This window comes from Helianthus annuus, chromosome 4 (assembly GCF_002127325.2).
Source record: "Helianthus annuus cultivar XRQ/B chromosome 4, HanXRQr2.0-SUNRISE, whole genome shotgun sequence".
Taxonomy (NCBI): domain Eukaryota; kingdom Viridiplantae; phylum Streptophyta; class Magnoliopsida; order Asterales; family Asteraceae; genus Helianthus; species Helianthus annuus.
This window is the reverse complement of record NC_035436.2, coordinates 42,525,838-42,540,795: the sequence shown is the minus strand read 5'-3', so window position 1 is coordinate 42,540,795 and position 14,958 is coordinate 42,525,838.

Sequence of the window (14,958 nt, the reverse complement as noted above, 5' to 3'; positions counted from 1 at the left end):
GAATCAATGCCAAGCGCATTGAGATAAGAAATAACTTGAATGAAAGGGTGTTAGCTGCACAGAAGGAAGCTGTGCTGGAAGCTAACTATCCTGCAGAAAAGTTGGGAGTAACTGAGGAGCAGTTATCCCACGACAAGGATGGAATGCTACGACTAAACGGACGAATATGGGTTCCAGTATATGGAGGACTTCGGGATGTTATCCTCCAGGAAGCCCACAGCTCTAAATATTCCGTTCATCCTGGAGTTGATAAGATGTACCAGGATTTGAAATCAAACTACTGGTGGATTGGTTTGAAAAAGTCCGTGGCCGAGTATGTGGCCAAATGTTTGACTTGTGCGCAAGTCAAGGCTGAGCATCAGAAGCCGTCAGGTTTGCTTCAACAACCTGAAATTCCCAAATGGAAATGGGAAATGGTGACAATGGATTTTATCACCAAGTTGCCAAAGACGAAAAAGGGAAATGATACCATATGGGTCATAGTTGACAGACTGACTAAGTCAGCTCATTTTCTACCCATCAAAGAGACGTATAGCTCAGATATGTTAGCCCAATTATACGTCGATAAGATAGTAGCGCTACATGGTATACCTATATCTATTATCTCTGATAGAGATACTAGATATACGTCACATTTTTGGAAAAGTTTCCAACAGTCGTTGGGCACTCGTTTGAATTTTAGTACGGCTTACCATCCTCAGACTGATGGTCAGAGTGAGCGTACTATTCAAACTTTGGAAGACATGCTTCGTGCATGTGCGATCGACTTGGGTGGTAGTTGGGATAAGCACCTACCACTGATTGAATTCTCCTACAACAATAGCTACCATTCCAGCATAAAGGCTGCGCCTTTTGAGGCCCTATACGGTAGAAAGTGTAGATCGCCCATTTGTTGGGCAGAAGTTGGAGATGTCCAGTTGTCTGGACCAGATATCGTCTTTGAGACGACAGACAAGATCGTTCAGATCCGTGATCGTTTGAAAGCTGCCAGGGATAGGCAGAAAAGTTATGCGGATCCTAAGCGCAAAGACTTTCACTTCGATGTAGGTGAAAAAGTGTTGCTTAAGGTATCACCTTGGAAAGGTGTAATGCGATTTGGAAAGAAAGGCAAGCTGAGCCCGAGATACATAGGACCTTTCGAGATAATCGAACGTGTCGGGGCAGTCGCTTACAAGTTAAACTTGCCTGAAGAGCTTAGTGCCATTCATAATGTGTTTCACATCTGTAATTTGAAGAAGTGTTTCGCTGACGATTCACTGGTTATACCGCATACAGATATACACATAGACGAAAGTCTAAAATTTGTGGAAAAACCTTTGTCGATTGAGGATCGACAGGTAAAGAAGCTTCGAAGGAAGCACGTGCCTATTGTTAAGGTCAAGTGGGATGCCCGTAGAGGTCCCGAATACACGTGGGAAGTGGAATCCACGATGAAAGAAAAATATCCCCATTTGTTTGAATAAATCTCGGGGTCGAGATTTCTTTTAAGGGGGTGAGGATGTAACACCTCGAAAAATTTCGTTCAATAATGTCTTGACACGTGTCATAAGGTTCCGTTATGTGAAAACATACTTTAGAGGGACTAAAAGTGACAAACGGTGAAAACTATGGAACGTAAGGGTCCAAAGTGTCAACAATGGATAAATAGACTCTATGATAACCCCACATAATGTTTATAACCTTTAACGGATGGTTCATGGATCATACGACGCGGAAATTGCCCAAAAGTGAAGTATTGTAAACTATAGGGGCCAAAAGTGTCAACATGTTCAATTTATACCTCTGAGTGAACTTTTGGCAGACCCGAAGATTTGTATAGCTAAAATATACTCACTAGAATATGTGGTTAAAATTTCATGAAGTTTCGTCAACGTATGAGAAAGTTATGGCCAAAACCGTACTTAAAGGACTAAAAGCGTCAACGTCGAATTTCAGGGCTTTTCGGTTGAGCGCAAAGTTATCCGAGGGCATTACCATGTTGGTAAAAGTCCTAAGGTCCTTAAAAACCAAGTTTGGGGGTTTACGGGTCGAGAAAAATAGCCGAAACATCGCGTACAAGTTCAGGGGTCAAAGCTGTCAACAATTGAAAGTTGTTTGGCTGAACCAAGGGTCAGGCGACCCGCCTGGGAAGGCCCAAGCGGGCCGCGTGGGTTGCCCAGCGTGCAGAATTTCGAAAATGGTTAGTTTGGGTCCGAATTCAAGTGCAATACAGCTCATTTTCGCCTCCTCTTGCACCAATAACATGCCATGCATGCCTACATCAACAGTAAACCTCAGAATCTCTGCTTTAAATCCGAATTCATCTCATTTTTGATCATTTACCATTGTGAACAAGAACACCAAGACTTGCAAGAGCTCTCAAAGCTTCTCTGGAGATAATCTGATCATCAAGGCCGACTTCTAGTGTCCACTAAACATCTTTAGGACCATTGTAAGCCTTCAATTCGTTCTTTAATCCGTTTTTATAGTGATTATTGCTAAAAGTCAAACTGGGTGTTCATAACCTTTGACTTTCTGATTAAACGGATTTCTTTCAGTAATTTCTCGAATTGAAACTTGTTATAGATTGGTATTTATGTGGGAAACAAACCCTCTAAAGGTTACTAACTGATTCCCACTACATGCATGCTTAATGTCGAGTCAAACCTATTTCTAAAAAGTCAACAGAAGTGATTTTTGTGAAAAATGACATGATTAATGATATAGATGACATGCAACCTGATTGATCATTGAAAATAACTTGTAATATATATATAAATGTGTTTTAATCATCATCAACTCGACAATCTATAGTATAGCCACGAATCGGAACCGAAAGTCTTGTAAAACGATTATTTCGTAGACTATCGATTCGGATTCATACATGCATGTTCGAGATCTGTATTGGAAAGCATTTTTGACTATTTTTATTTTAGTTAAACTTTCTGGAATTTTCTTTGATTGAGTCTATGTTTAGCCTATTCGAATGTATGTTTCCGGTTTATGCATAAAGTTGACTATTTTGCCCTTTTTGATTTAAAACGGGATTTTTGGAAAAGTGAAAGGATAGAAATCTTTATTTTTATTATATAAACTTGCACCGAAAGTTTCGGATCAGTTGGTGGTCCAGATTGTGAGTTATGGCCATTAGCGTAAAACTATATTATAAATTTACATAAACGGTCCTTTTCGCATAGAACCCGTTTCTGGCCACGTTTTGGTACAAAACTTTTTACCAACAGAAGTAATATAATATTCTGGGAATTTTGATGATTTTTAATTAATTTTTGGCTGAACGGATCCTAGTTCTCCTAGTCATTTCGGCTTATGTCGGTTTTGACCGTTTTAGCCATAAAATGAGTTTTACACATCCTTTTGACCCGAAACCTTTTTCTACTGATTTTATATGATGAATAAATTATTATAAGACTTCTGGAAATATAAAAATCTCAGATTTAATTTGAAAACCCGAAAACGCCCTTAAATCGCATATTTAGCGTTTTAAGCGCATAGTAAGCGTTATACTTGTTTTAAACATATAAGACCTATACCTACTGATGTGTTTAGCTTATTTTCATATAAAAACAGTAAGTATAAGTATATGAACTCAGATTTCCAGTTTTGGCATTTTTAGCCCTTGTGAAATTACTAAATTGCCCCTACGGTGCATAGTTTGGTTTTAAAATGATATATTTGGTATATGGGTCATACCCTACTGATATAATATGTTATATTAAGTATATTTACTGTATGGACCAGACCCGAAACTCAGATTTCTAATTTTACCCTTTTATTATCTTTTAAATGACCAAAATGCCCTTCTAAGGCATAAATTGAGTTTAAAATTTTCCCGGGCAATATAGAACATAACTTACTGATATAATATCATATTTTAAGCATATTATCTCAGGGAACTTGCATTTGAATCATTTGGCTACCCGTATCGCCCTTTTCGCGTTCGGTTCGGTTTACGTAACTAGTTTGCGTAAATTGACCAAAACGGGTCAAACGATATCATTTTTATTTCAAAATCCAGAATGTATGTAGTATACCCATATTATACAAGTATTCAAACTTGTCGGGTCTAAATCACATTCTATCCGGTCTTTCGCTTAATCGTGCGTAAACCGTATCATTCCTAAAACTAACCGGTCAAAGCTTAGGCTTAAATAAAAGGCCGTTAGGAATCTAATAGGTTAATTATAAACCTTGTTCCAGATTAGGAAGCCCGGTAAAAGCTATCAACACTTATCATTTGTGACTTATACTTGCTCAGGTAAATACATTTTGACTTATTTTCCCTATACGGGCTTGGGGTACGGTATTTAAAATACCGCTTGATCGGGCGCACAAGTCCTGCGCCTTATAGGTGTACAGTCTTGAATAGCTTGTGCGACTTCGTTTAAACAGTTTTGTCATACTTAAAGGCTTTGGGGGGTTATTGACCGTGTCCCGGATATCCTTGGCATTATCTTACGAGATGGCCACGACCAGAGCACGGGGTGTAGGCGTACACTCGTCGTGTATAACTCTTTAATGTGGTGTGTCAATTAAATCTCTAGCCCGGACAGTAGATCCCGGGCCACCAGAGATACGAGTGCATGTAAATCGTTCACAAGTTTATATTATATAATTATCCCAAGTTAATAAAAAAATATTTATGCCTTGTGCATTTAAATCAATTTCAATCATTTTCAAAATGAGTCAGTCGATTTGTATTTACCAGTGTAAACTGACGTATTTTTCCCAAAAGATTAAGTGCAGGTACTATACGGAAATAGGCTGGCTGTTTCCTAGAGAGCGTCCACAATAGTCTCGCAAACTCGGACGACAATTATCTGTTGAACTATTTATTTCTATTTTTATTTGATCCGCCTGTGGATCCATTTCAACTACTGTGATATTTATTATTACTCTTTATTTAAAGTTGAAATGTTTCTATTCTGCTTCCGCTGTGCATTATTATATTGTGTTGATTGTCTATGACGATGCCAACTACGTCACTGTACCCCACACCGGGCCCACCGGTGACACGTGGAAATGGGGGTGTGACAAGAGGCAGTGTTTGCCTGATGCTGGCTATATCAGCATGTCAAATAGGTTATCCGTCCAAATGCTACTGTGCTTTTGTGCATCATGTTTGTCACTAGAGTTCAGTAAGTAAATAATGTAGTGACGGAAAAATCAAAGTATGATGCAGATATGTACAAGTATCAACAGTCAAGTAGCAGTTTATCAGAAATCTCAGTTAAGCACAGTAATTAGGCAACAATTAATAGTTAATTAGGTCGTACGGATACCTGGTTTAGTGAGGGTTGTCACAGTCTGGTGGCAAGAAAAGCTTCTTCTAGGAGGTTGTCAAGTGTTTTCGCTCGACGATTCCATTCTTGGTGGTTTGTTTGGCCCTTGTTCCGGTAACTAGAATCCTAGCCCGGAATATCCCATTTTAATTTTACACCATTGTTAACCTTACGGCTTTTTTACTCTCTGATCGAGGTTGTCGGCATTGAAAAATCTTCGTAAACTAAATCACACATGTATATGTTGACATTTAAGATATATACAGTCAAGAAAATCAAGGGCAATGGTGATATATATGCGGATTAGACACCAAAAAAAACACTCAATAAATGGCTACAATTTATGGAATGTGTTTAGTGACGACATCAGATTCATAATTTATGGAGAAAGGTCTGGTGGCAAGAGAAGCTGCTTTTAGGAGGATGTCAAGTGTTTTCGCTCGACGATTCCATTCTTGGGTGGTTGGTTTGGCCATTGTTCCTGTAACTCGGATCCTAGCCCGGTATATCCCATTTTAATTTTACACCGTTGTTAACCTTACGCCTTTTTTACTCTCTGATCGTGGTTCTCGGCATTGAAAAATCTTCGTAAACTAAATCACATGTGTATATGTTGACACTAAAGAGATATACAGTTAAGAAAATCAAGGGCAATGGTGATATATTTGCGGATTAGACACAAAAAAAAGAACACTCAACAAATGGATACAATTTAAGGAATGTGTTTAGTGACGGCATTAGATTCCTAATTGATGCTGGTGGCAAGAAAAGTTGCTTCTAGGAGGTTGTCAAGTGTTTTCCCTCGACGATTCCATTCTTGGGTGGTTGGTTTGGCCCTTATTCCTGTAACTCGAATCCTAGCCCGGTATATCCCATTTTAATTTTACACCTTTGTGAACCTTACGCCTTTTTTACTCTCTGATCGAGGACGTCGGCATTGAAAAATCTTCGTAAACTAAATCACACGTGTATATGTTGACATTTAAGAGATATACAGTCAAGAAAATCAAGGCCAATGGTGATATATATGCAGATCAGACACAAAAAAAACACTCAAGAAATGGCTACAATTTAAGGAATGTGTTTAGTGACGGCATCAGATTCGTAATTGATGAAGAAAGGTCTGGTGGCAAGAAAAGCTTCTTCTAGAAGGTTGTCAAGTGTTTTCGCTCGACGATTCCATTCTTGGGTGGTTGGTTTGGCCCTTGTTCCGGTAACTAGAATCCTTGCCCGGAATATCCCATTTTAATTTTACACCATTGTTAACCTTGCGCCTTTTTTACTCTCTGATCGAGGTTGTGGGCATTGAAAAATGTTCGTAAACTAAATCACATGTGTATATGTTGACATTTAAGAGATATACAGTCAAGAAAATCAAGGGCAATGGTGATATATATGCGGATTAGACACCAAAAAAAACACTCAACGAATGGCTACAATTTAAGGAATGTGTTTAGTGACGGCATCAGATTCCTAATTGATGGAGAAAAGTCTGGTGGCAAGACAAGCTGCTTCTATGGGATTGTCAAGTGTTTTCGCTCGACGATTCCATTCATGGGTGGTTGGTTTGGCCCTTGTTCCTCTAACTCGAATCCTATCAGAAATATCCCATTTTAGTTTTACAACATTGTGAACCTTACGCCTTTTTTATTCTCTGATCGAGGTTCTCGGCATTGAAAAATCTTCGGAAACTAAATCACACGTGTATATGTTGACATTTAACAGATATACAGTCAAGAAAATCAACGCCAATGGTGATATATATGCGGATTAGACACCAAAAAAAAACACTCAACAAATGGCTACAATTTAAGTAATGTGTCTAGTGACGGCATCTGATTCCTAATTGATGGAGAAAGGTCTGGTGGCAAGAAAAGCGGCTTCTAGGAGGTTGTCAAGTGTTTTCGCTCGACGATTCCATTCTTGGATGGTTGGTTTGGCCCATGTTCCTGTAACTCAAACCTTAGCTCGGAATATCCCATTTTAATTTTACACCATTGTGAACCTTACGCCTTTTTTACTCTTTGATCGAGGTTCTCGGCATTGAAAAATCTTCGTAAACTAAATCACACGTGTATATGTTGACATTTAAGAGATATACAGTCAACAAAATCAAGGGCAATGGTGATATAAATGCGGATTAGACACAAAAAAAACACTCAACAAATGGCTACAATTTAAGGAATGTGTTTAGTGACGTCATCAGATTCCTAATTAATGGAGAAAGGTCTGGTGGCAAGAAAAGCTGCTTCTAGTATGTTGTCAAGTGTTTCAGCTTGACGATTCCATTCTTCGGTGGTTTGTTTGGCCCTTGTTCCTGTAACTCGAATCCTACCCCGGAATATCCCATTTAAATTTTACACCAGTATGAACCTTACGCCTTTTTACTCTCTAATCGAGGTTCTCGGCATTGAAAAATCTTCGTCAACTAAATCACACGTGTATATGTTGACATTTAAGAGATATACAGTCAACAAAATCAAGGGCAATGGTGAAATATATGCCGATTAGGCACCAAAAAAAACACTCAACAAATGGGTACAATTTAAGGAATGTGTTTAGTGACGGCATCAGATTCATAATTGATGGAGAAAGGTCTGGTGGCAAGAAAAGCTGCTTCTAGTATGTTGTCAAGTGTTTCAGCTTGACGATTCCATTCTTCGGTGGTTTGTTTGGCCCTTGTTCCGGTAACTAGAATCCTAGCCCGGAATATCCCATTTTAATTTTACACCATTGTTAACCTTACGGCTTTTTTACTCTCTGATCGAGGTTGTCGGCATTGAAAAATCTTCGTAAACTAAATCACACATGTATATGTTGACATTTAAGATATATACAGTCAAGAAAATCAAGGGCAATGGTGATATATATGCGGATTAGACACAAAAAAAAAAACACTCAACAAATGGCTACAATTTAAGGAATGTGTTTAGTGACGGCATCAGATTCCTAATTGATGGACAAAGGTCTGGTGGCAAGAAAAGCAACTTCTAGGAGGTCATCAACTGTTTTCGCTCGACGATTCCATTCTTGGGTGGTTGGTTTGGCCTTGTTCATGTAACTCGAATCCTAGCCCGGTATATCCCATTTTAATTTTACACCATTGTTCTCGGCATTGAAAAATCTTTATAAACTAAATCACACGTGTATATGTTGACATTAAAGAGATATACAGTTAAGAAAATCAAGGGCAATGGTGATATATTTGCGGATTAGACACCAAAAAAAAGAACACTCAACAAATGGATACAATTTAAGGAATGTGTTTAGTGACGGCATTAGATTCCTAATTGATGCTGGTGGCAAGAAAAGTTGCTTCTAGGAGGTTGTCAAGTGTTTTCGCTCGACGATTCCATTCTTGGGTGGTTGGTTTGGCCCTTATTCCTGTAACTCGAATCCTAGCCCGGTATATCCCATTTTAATTTTACACCTTTGTGAACCTTACGCCTTTTTTACTCTCTGATCGAGGACGTCGGCATTGAAAAATCTTCGTAAACTAAATCACACGTGTATATGTTGACATTTAAGAGATATACAGTCAAGAAAATCAAGGCCAATGGTGATATATATGCAGATCAGACACAAAAAAAACACTTAACAAATGGCTACAATTTAAGGAATGTGTTTAGTGACGGCATCAGATTCCTAATTGATGAAGAAAGGTCTGGTGGCAAGAAAAGCTTCTTCTAGGAGGTTGTCAAGAGTTTTCGCTCGACGATTCCATTCTTGGGTGGTTGGTTTGGCCCTTATTCCGGTAACTAGAATCCTAGCCCGGAATATCCCATTTTAATTTTACACCATTGTTAACCTTGCGCCTTTTTTACTCTCTGATCGAGGTTGTCGGCAATGAAAAATCTTCGTAAACTAAATCACACGTGTATATGTTGACATTTAAGAGATATACAGTCAAGAAAATCAAGGGCAATGGTGATATATATTCGGATTAGACACCAAAAAAAACACTTAACGAATGGCTACAATTTAAGGAATGTGTTTAGTGACGGCATCAGATTCCTAATTGATGGAGAAAAGTCTGGTGGCAAGACAAGATGCTTCTAGGGGGTTGTCAAGTGTTTTCGCTCGACGATTCCATTCATGGGTGGTTGGTTTGGCCCTTGTTCCTCTAACTCGAATCCTATCCAGAAATATCCCATTTTAGTTTTACAACATTGTGAACCTTACGCCTTTTTTATTCTCTGATGGTGGTTCTAGGCATTGAAAAATCTTCGGAAACTAAATCACACGTGTATATGTTGACATTTAAGAGATATACAGTCAAGAAAATCAACGGCAATGGTGATATATATGCGGATTAGACACCAAAAAAAAAAAAACACTCAACAAATGGCTACAATTTAAGTAATGTGTTTAGTGACGGCATCAGATTCCTAATTGATGGAGAAAGGTCTGGTGGCAAGAAAAGCGGCTTCTAGGAGGTTGTCAAGTGTTTTCGCTCGACAATTCCATTCTTGGGTGGTTTGTTTGGCCCTTGTTCCTGTAACTCGAATCCTATGCCGGAATGTCCCATTTTAATTTTACACCAGTATGAACCTTACGCCTTTTTTACTCTCTGATCGAGGTTGTCGGCATTGAAAAATCTTCGTAAACTAAATCACACGTGTATATGTTGACATTCAAGAGATATACAGTCAAGAAAATCAAGGGCAATGGTGATATATATGCGGATTAGACACCAAAAAAAAACACTCAACAAATGCTTACAATTTAAGGAATGTGTTTAGTGACGGCATCAGATTCCTAAGTGATGGACAAAGGTCTGGTGGAAAGAAAAGCTACTTCTAGGAGGATGTCAACTGTTTTCGCTCGACGATTCCATTCTTGGGTGGTTGGTTTGGCCCTTGTTCCTGTAACTCGAATCCTAACCCGGAATATCCCATTTTAATTTTACAACATTTTGAACCTTACGCCTTTTTTATTCTCTGATCGAGGTTCTCGGCATTGAAAAATCTTCGTAAACTAAATCACACGTGTATATGTTGACATTTAAGAGATATACAGTCAAGAAAATCAACGGCAATGGTGATATATATGCGGATTAGACACCAAAAAAAACACTCAACAAATGGCTACAATTTAAGTATTTTGTTTAGTGACGGCATCAGATTCCTAATTGATGGAGAAAGGTCTGGTGTATAGAAAACCGGTTTCTAGGAGGTTGTCAAGTGTTTTCGCTCGACGATTCCATTCTTGGGTGGTTGGTTTGGCCCTTGTTCCTGTAACTCGAATCCTAGCTCGGAATATCCCATTTTAATTTTACACCATTGTGAACTTTACGCCTTTTTTACTCTCTGCTCGAGGTTCTCGGCATTGAAAAATCTTCGTAAACTAAATCACACTTATATATGTTGACATTTAAGAGATATACAGTAAAGAAAATCACGGGCAATGGTGATATATATGCGGATTAGACACCAAAAAATAAAAACACTCAATAAATGTCTACAATTTAAGAATGTGTTTAGTGATGGCATCAGATTCCTAATTGATGGAGAAAGGTCTGGTGGCAAGAAAAGCAGCTTCTAGGAGGTTGTCAAGTGTTTTCGCTCGATGATTCCATTCTTGGGTGGTTGGTTTGGCCTTTGTTCCTGTAACTCGAATCCTAGCCCAGAATATCCCATTTTAATTTTACATCATTGTTAACCTTACGCCTTTTTTACTCTCTGATCGAGGTTCTCGGCATTGAAAAATCTTCGTAAACTAAATCACACGTGTATATGTTGACATTTAAGAGATATACAGTCAAGAAAGTCAAGGGCAATGGTGATATATATGCAGATTAGACACAAAAAAAAAAAAACACTTAACAAATGGCTACAATTTAAGGAATGTGTTTAGTGACGGCATTAGATTCCTAATTGATGGAGGAAGGTCTGGTGGCATGAAAAGCTGCTTCTAGGTGGTTGTCAAGTGTGACACCTGTGTCACTTCAATCATCTAACAAATACCAAACCAATGAAATATTGTATTTCATACTTGGCATTTGTTTAAATATGTGTATCGTTTGCACATATCAATTCTTGTTCGATTTCAAGCTTTTAATCACTTTCTTGAAGGTTATACGCGCACTAATGCGTAAATATAACCAGTTTAATGCAACGAACACTCCGGAATAGTGAAATAGGATTAACATACCATAAATAACCTTTACATAACTTAGAAATAAGTTTTGGATGGTCTGGTGTGTCGAAATCAAGTTTATTCGCTTACAGGGACTAAATTCAATAAACTGCGAAAGTATGCCGATTTATACTGTAACGGACATTCCGGAACATGATCATAATTTAAACATACCCTAAATATCCTTTACATAGTTTAGAAATAGGCTTTGAGGGGTTCGGTGTGCTAAAATCAACTTTATGCTCATTTAGGGACTAAAAGCGTCAAAAAGTGCATAAGTTTGCATTTTCGCGCATATCTTACGTTCTGAATACATCCGGACATCCAAAAATTTGTGTAAGCATTAAAATATTTTATTTTAGTGTTTGGCATAATAAAAATCCATTCGTCGCGTAATTTGGATCGTTTTTCGCGTTCGTGCGCATTTCGTCGTAATTAAGCGAATATCGCGATTGTACGACCAAACGAACCGACATCAGACATATTTTTGAGCATGTTTCATGTCTCCTATACTTAGGCATCATTATAGAGCCTTGAAAATGGCTTAACGGGCCTTAAATGGGTCAAAATGAAGCTTAAACCACTGCAGGGACCATTTCTGCAAATTTCAGAAAGTTGGTTGCTGAACAGAAAGCTTAGGCGCCCCGCGTAAGACTCCCCTTACTCTTACACGGCCCGTGTGAGCATGCCAGACCTGCAAAAATGAATTTCCAGCTATTTACAGCTTGTTCCAGCCACTTCCAGCTCTTGCAAATGGTTTTGAGGATCCTATGGGCTGGTTTTAGGGTGCCCAAGGTATTAGAAATCAGGGGGCACACCTGGAGGGCTAGGATTGAAGCTCGTTTATCGAGGAACTATCCTAACGGTTGTGATTTTCCTCTAAATACCCAGCACCTTCATTGTTGCAACTCACAATCTGATTCAAAAGGCTCTAACTTTGGGTTTTAACACCTCATACCTGAGCTATTTGGATCATGATTTCCTAGCTTGGACCCTTTGTAAGCTTATTTCGTTCTTTTATCGCTTTTCTAGCGTGAAAGTCAAACCATGTTTAACTTTCTACTTTGACCAGTCTTTGGTCAACACGAAGTTCGTTTGAACTTCGCAACGTGAGTGTAATCACGATGGTCATAGTCCCTAGTGACTGTACCTACTGATTACCACGTTGATTAGGTGTAGTAACGAGTCGTAGTTTCGGCCAAAATACATGTTTATGCGTATTTTGTAACCAAACTACTTTTAGGTATCAAAACCATCTGTTTTGATATCCAACTTGTTTTCAAACTTTGTTAAACATGTTTTAAACATGTTTAGCTCGTCGCTTTTAGATTAGTGCTTATGTAGGGTCGTAAGGTAAGCGATCTAAACAATCGCTTATACTTTCGAACCCGACCCGTTTGGTCGATCATTAGGATCCGACCAAACACTTTAGGCGACCATAGTTGTATAGGGAATAACCTTCTGAGGTTATACCTTATGGTCACTTCGTTTAAGTAGTTGTATGATAGGTAGTTTATATGCCTTAGGAAAATGACCAAAATGCCCTTTTTATGCATAATTGATATTTAAGCATATGTAACCCAAACTTTTGTCATTTAACTAATTATGCAACATAATTAAGTATGTTAGGGCATATAATACTTGTCGTAGGACTAGTTAGACGGTCCGAACGTGTTTTACGTGAACGACGCGTTAAAGTAGCGTATGCTACCTAAACGGGTCGTAATGGGTCATAAGCACTTAGGTTAGGTTTCATTTTAGTATGTAGGCTTTGTTAAACCATATCATATGAGTTCCCACACTCATTCGAAACCTCATTTTATCCGATCTTCCGATTTACGTCCGGTTTATTTACATAGTTAACTATATTAGGTGTCGTTTGATTTACGTGATCCCTCTAGCTTGCTTGGCAGTTGTTCAAGACTTCTAAGCACTCTCAAGTGAGTACATAGTCCCCTCTTTTACTGTTTTCAATGTTTTGGGGTGAAGCATGTGTACCTATCTGTTATTTTCATGATTTCAAAGTATAATTGATTATAAGTGTTAATACTTATCCTTTGACAAACTGAATGAGTATTTATGGTTTAAACACTGATTTTTCAAAGATTATAAAATTAATTGTTGGAATAGTACTTATTTTTGTTCACCAGACCGGTTGGTAGTATGATATAGCGCTATAGGATTTGACACCCCATTCCTGTTGTCATGGAATGTCTGAAACCAATTTATTTTTATCGAAATAGGGATTGCCCTTGTGGTATACCTATAGTCTCAAAGGTGTAGTTTGATGCACTAGGTCTGAATGAATTCTTAAATCATATTATTTTTGGTATATTTAGTTATACTCCCAAAAGTATAGTTTGATATGCTCTCATATGTGATATTATACAAAACCAACATATATTTTATTTATTACCAAAACATAGTTTAATATGTTATTCATAAAACCAAAGCATATTTTGATATGTTATTTATTACAAAAACATAGTTTAATATGTTATTCATAAAACCAAAACAAATTTTGATATACTACCGAAATTTATTATTTGACAACCAAAGTATATTTAATATACTATTTATTTAACTATTTTGGAACTGAAATATATTTTAATATATTACTTATTTAACCTTCTTAAAACCAAAGTATATTTTTATATATATACTACGAACCTTTTTATCAAAATATTGTTTTTCAAACAATATATTATATACAAACTCATTTTTACTTAATTATTTATTTATACATCTTTCTTTTATATCATCTGTTTTCTTATCACTTATTATATGATTTTCAAAAGAAAACATTTTAAAAAGCTCATGACTATTTTTGATAAAACATTCTTTTAAACTTACAAGTCATGAAGCCTATTTTCAATAAAACCTATGTATCTCACAGTCATTTTTAGGCTGACGTACCTATTTTTACACATGTTTCAGGTGCTGCTATGTGATGATTGTTGATACTTGCTACACTTAAGATGGACTCGTGCCTTAGCGACTTTAAAATTTGAAAGACAATATTTGTAGTTATTTGATTTGTAATAAAACAATGAGTTCATTAATTTAATAAAACAAAATTATTTAATCCATGGTTGTGAAACAATTATTCTGTTACAACACTCTCCGACGTTTCCGCCATGTTTTGTTGTTTTACGTGGTCGGGGTGTGACATCAAGTGTTTTAGCTCGACGATTCCATTCTTGGGTGGTTGGTTTTGGCCATTGTTCTTGTAACTCGAATCCTAGCCCGGTATATCCCATTTTAATTTTACACCGTTGTGAACCTTACGCCTTTTTTACTCTCTGATCGAGGTTCTCGGCATTGAAAAACCTTCGTAAACTAAATCACACGTGTATATGTCCACGATTCCATTCTTGGGTGGTTGGTTTTGGCCCTTGTTCCAATACCTCGAATCCTATCCCGGTATATCCCATTTTCATTTTACACCATTGTGAAACTTACGCCTTTTTACTCTCTGATCGAGGTTCTCGGCATTGAAAAATCTTCGTAAACTAAATCACACGTGTATATGTTGATATTT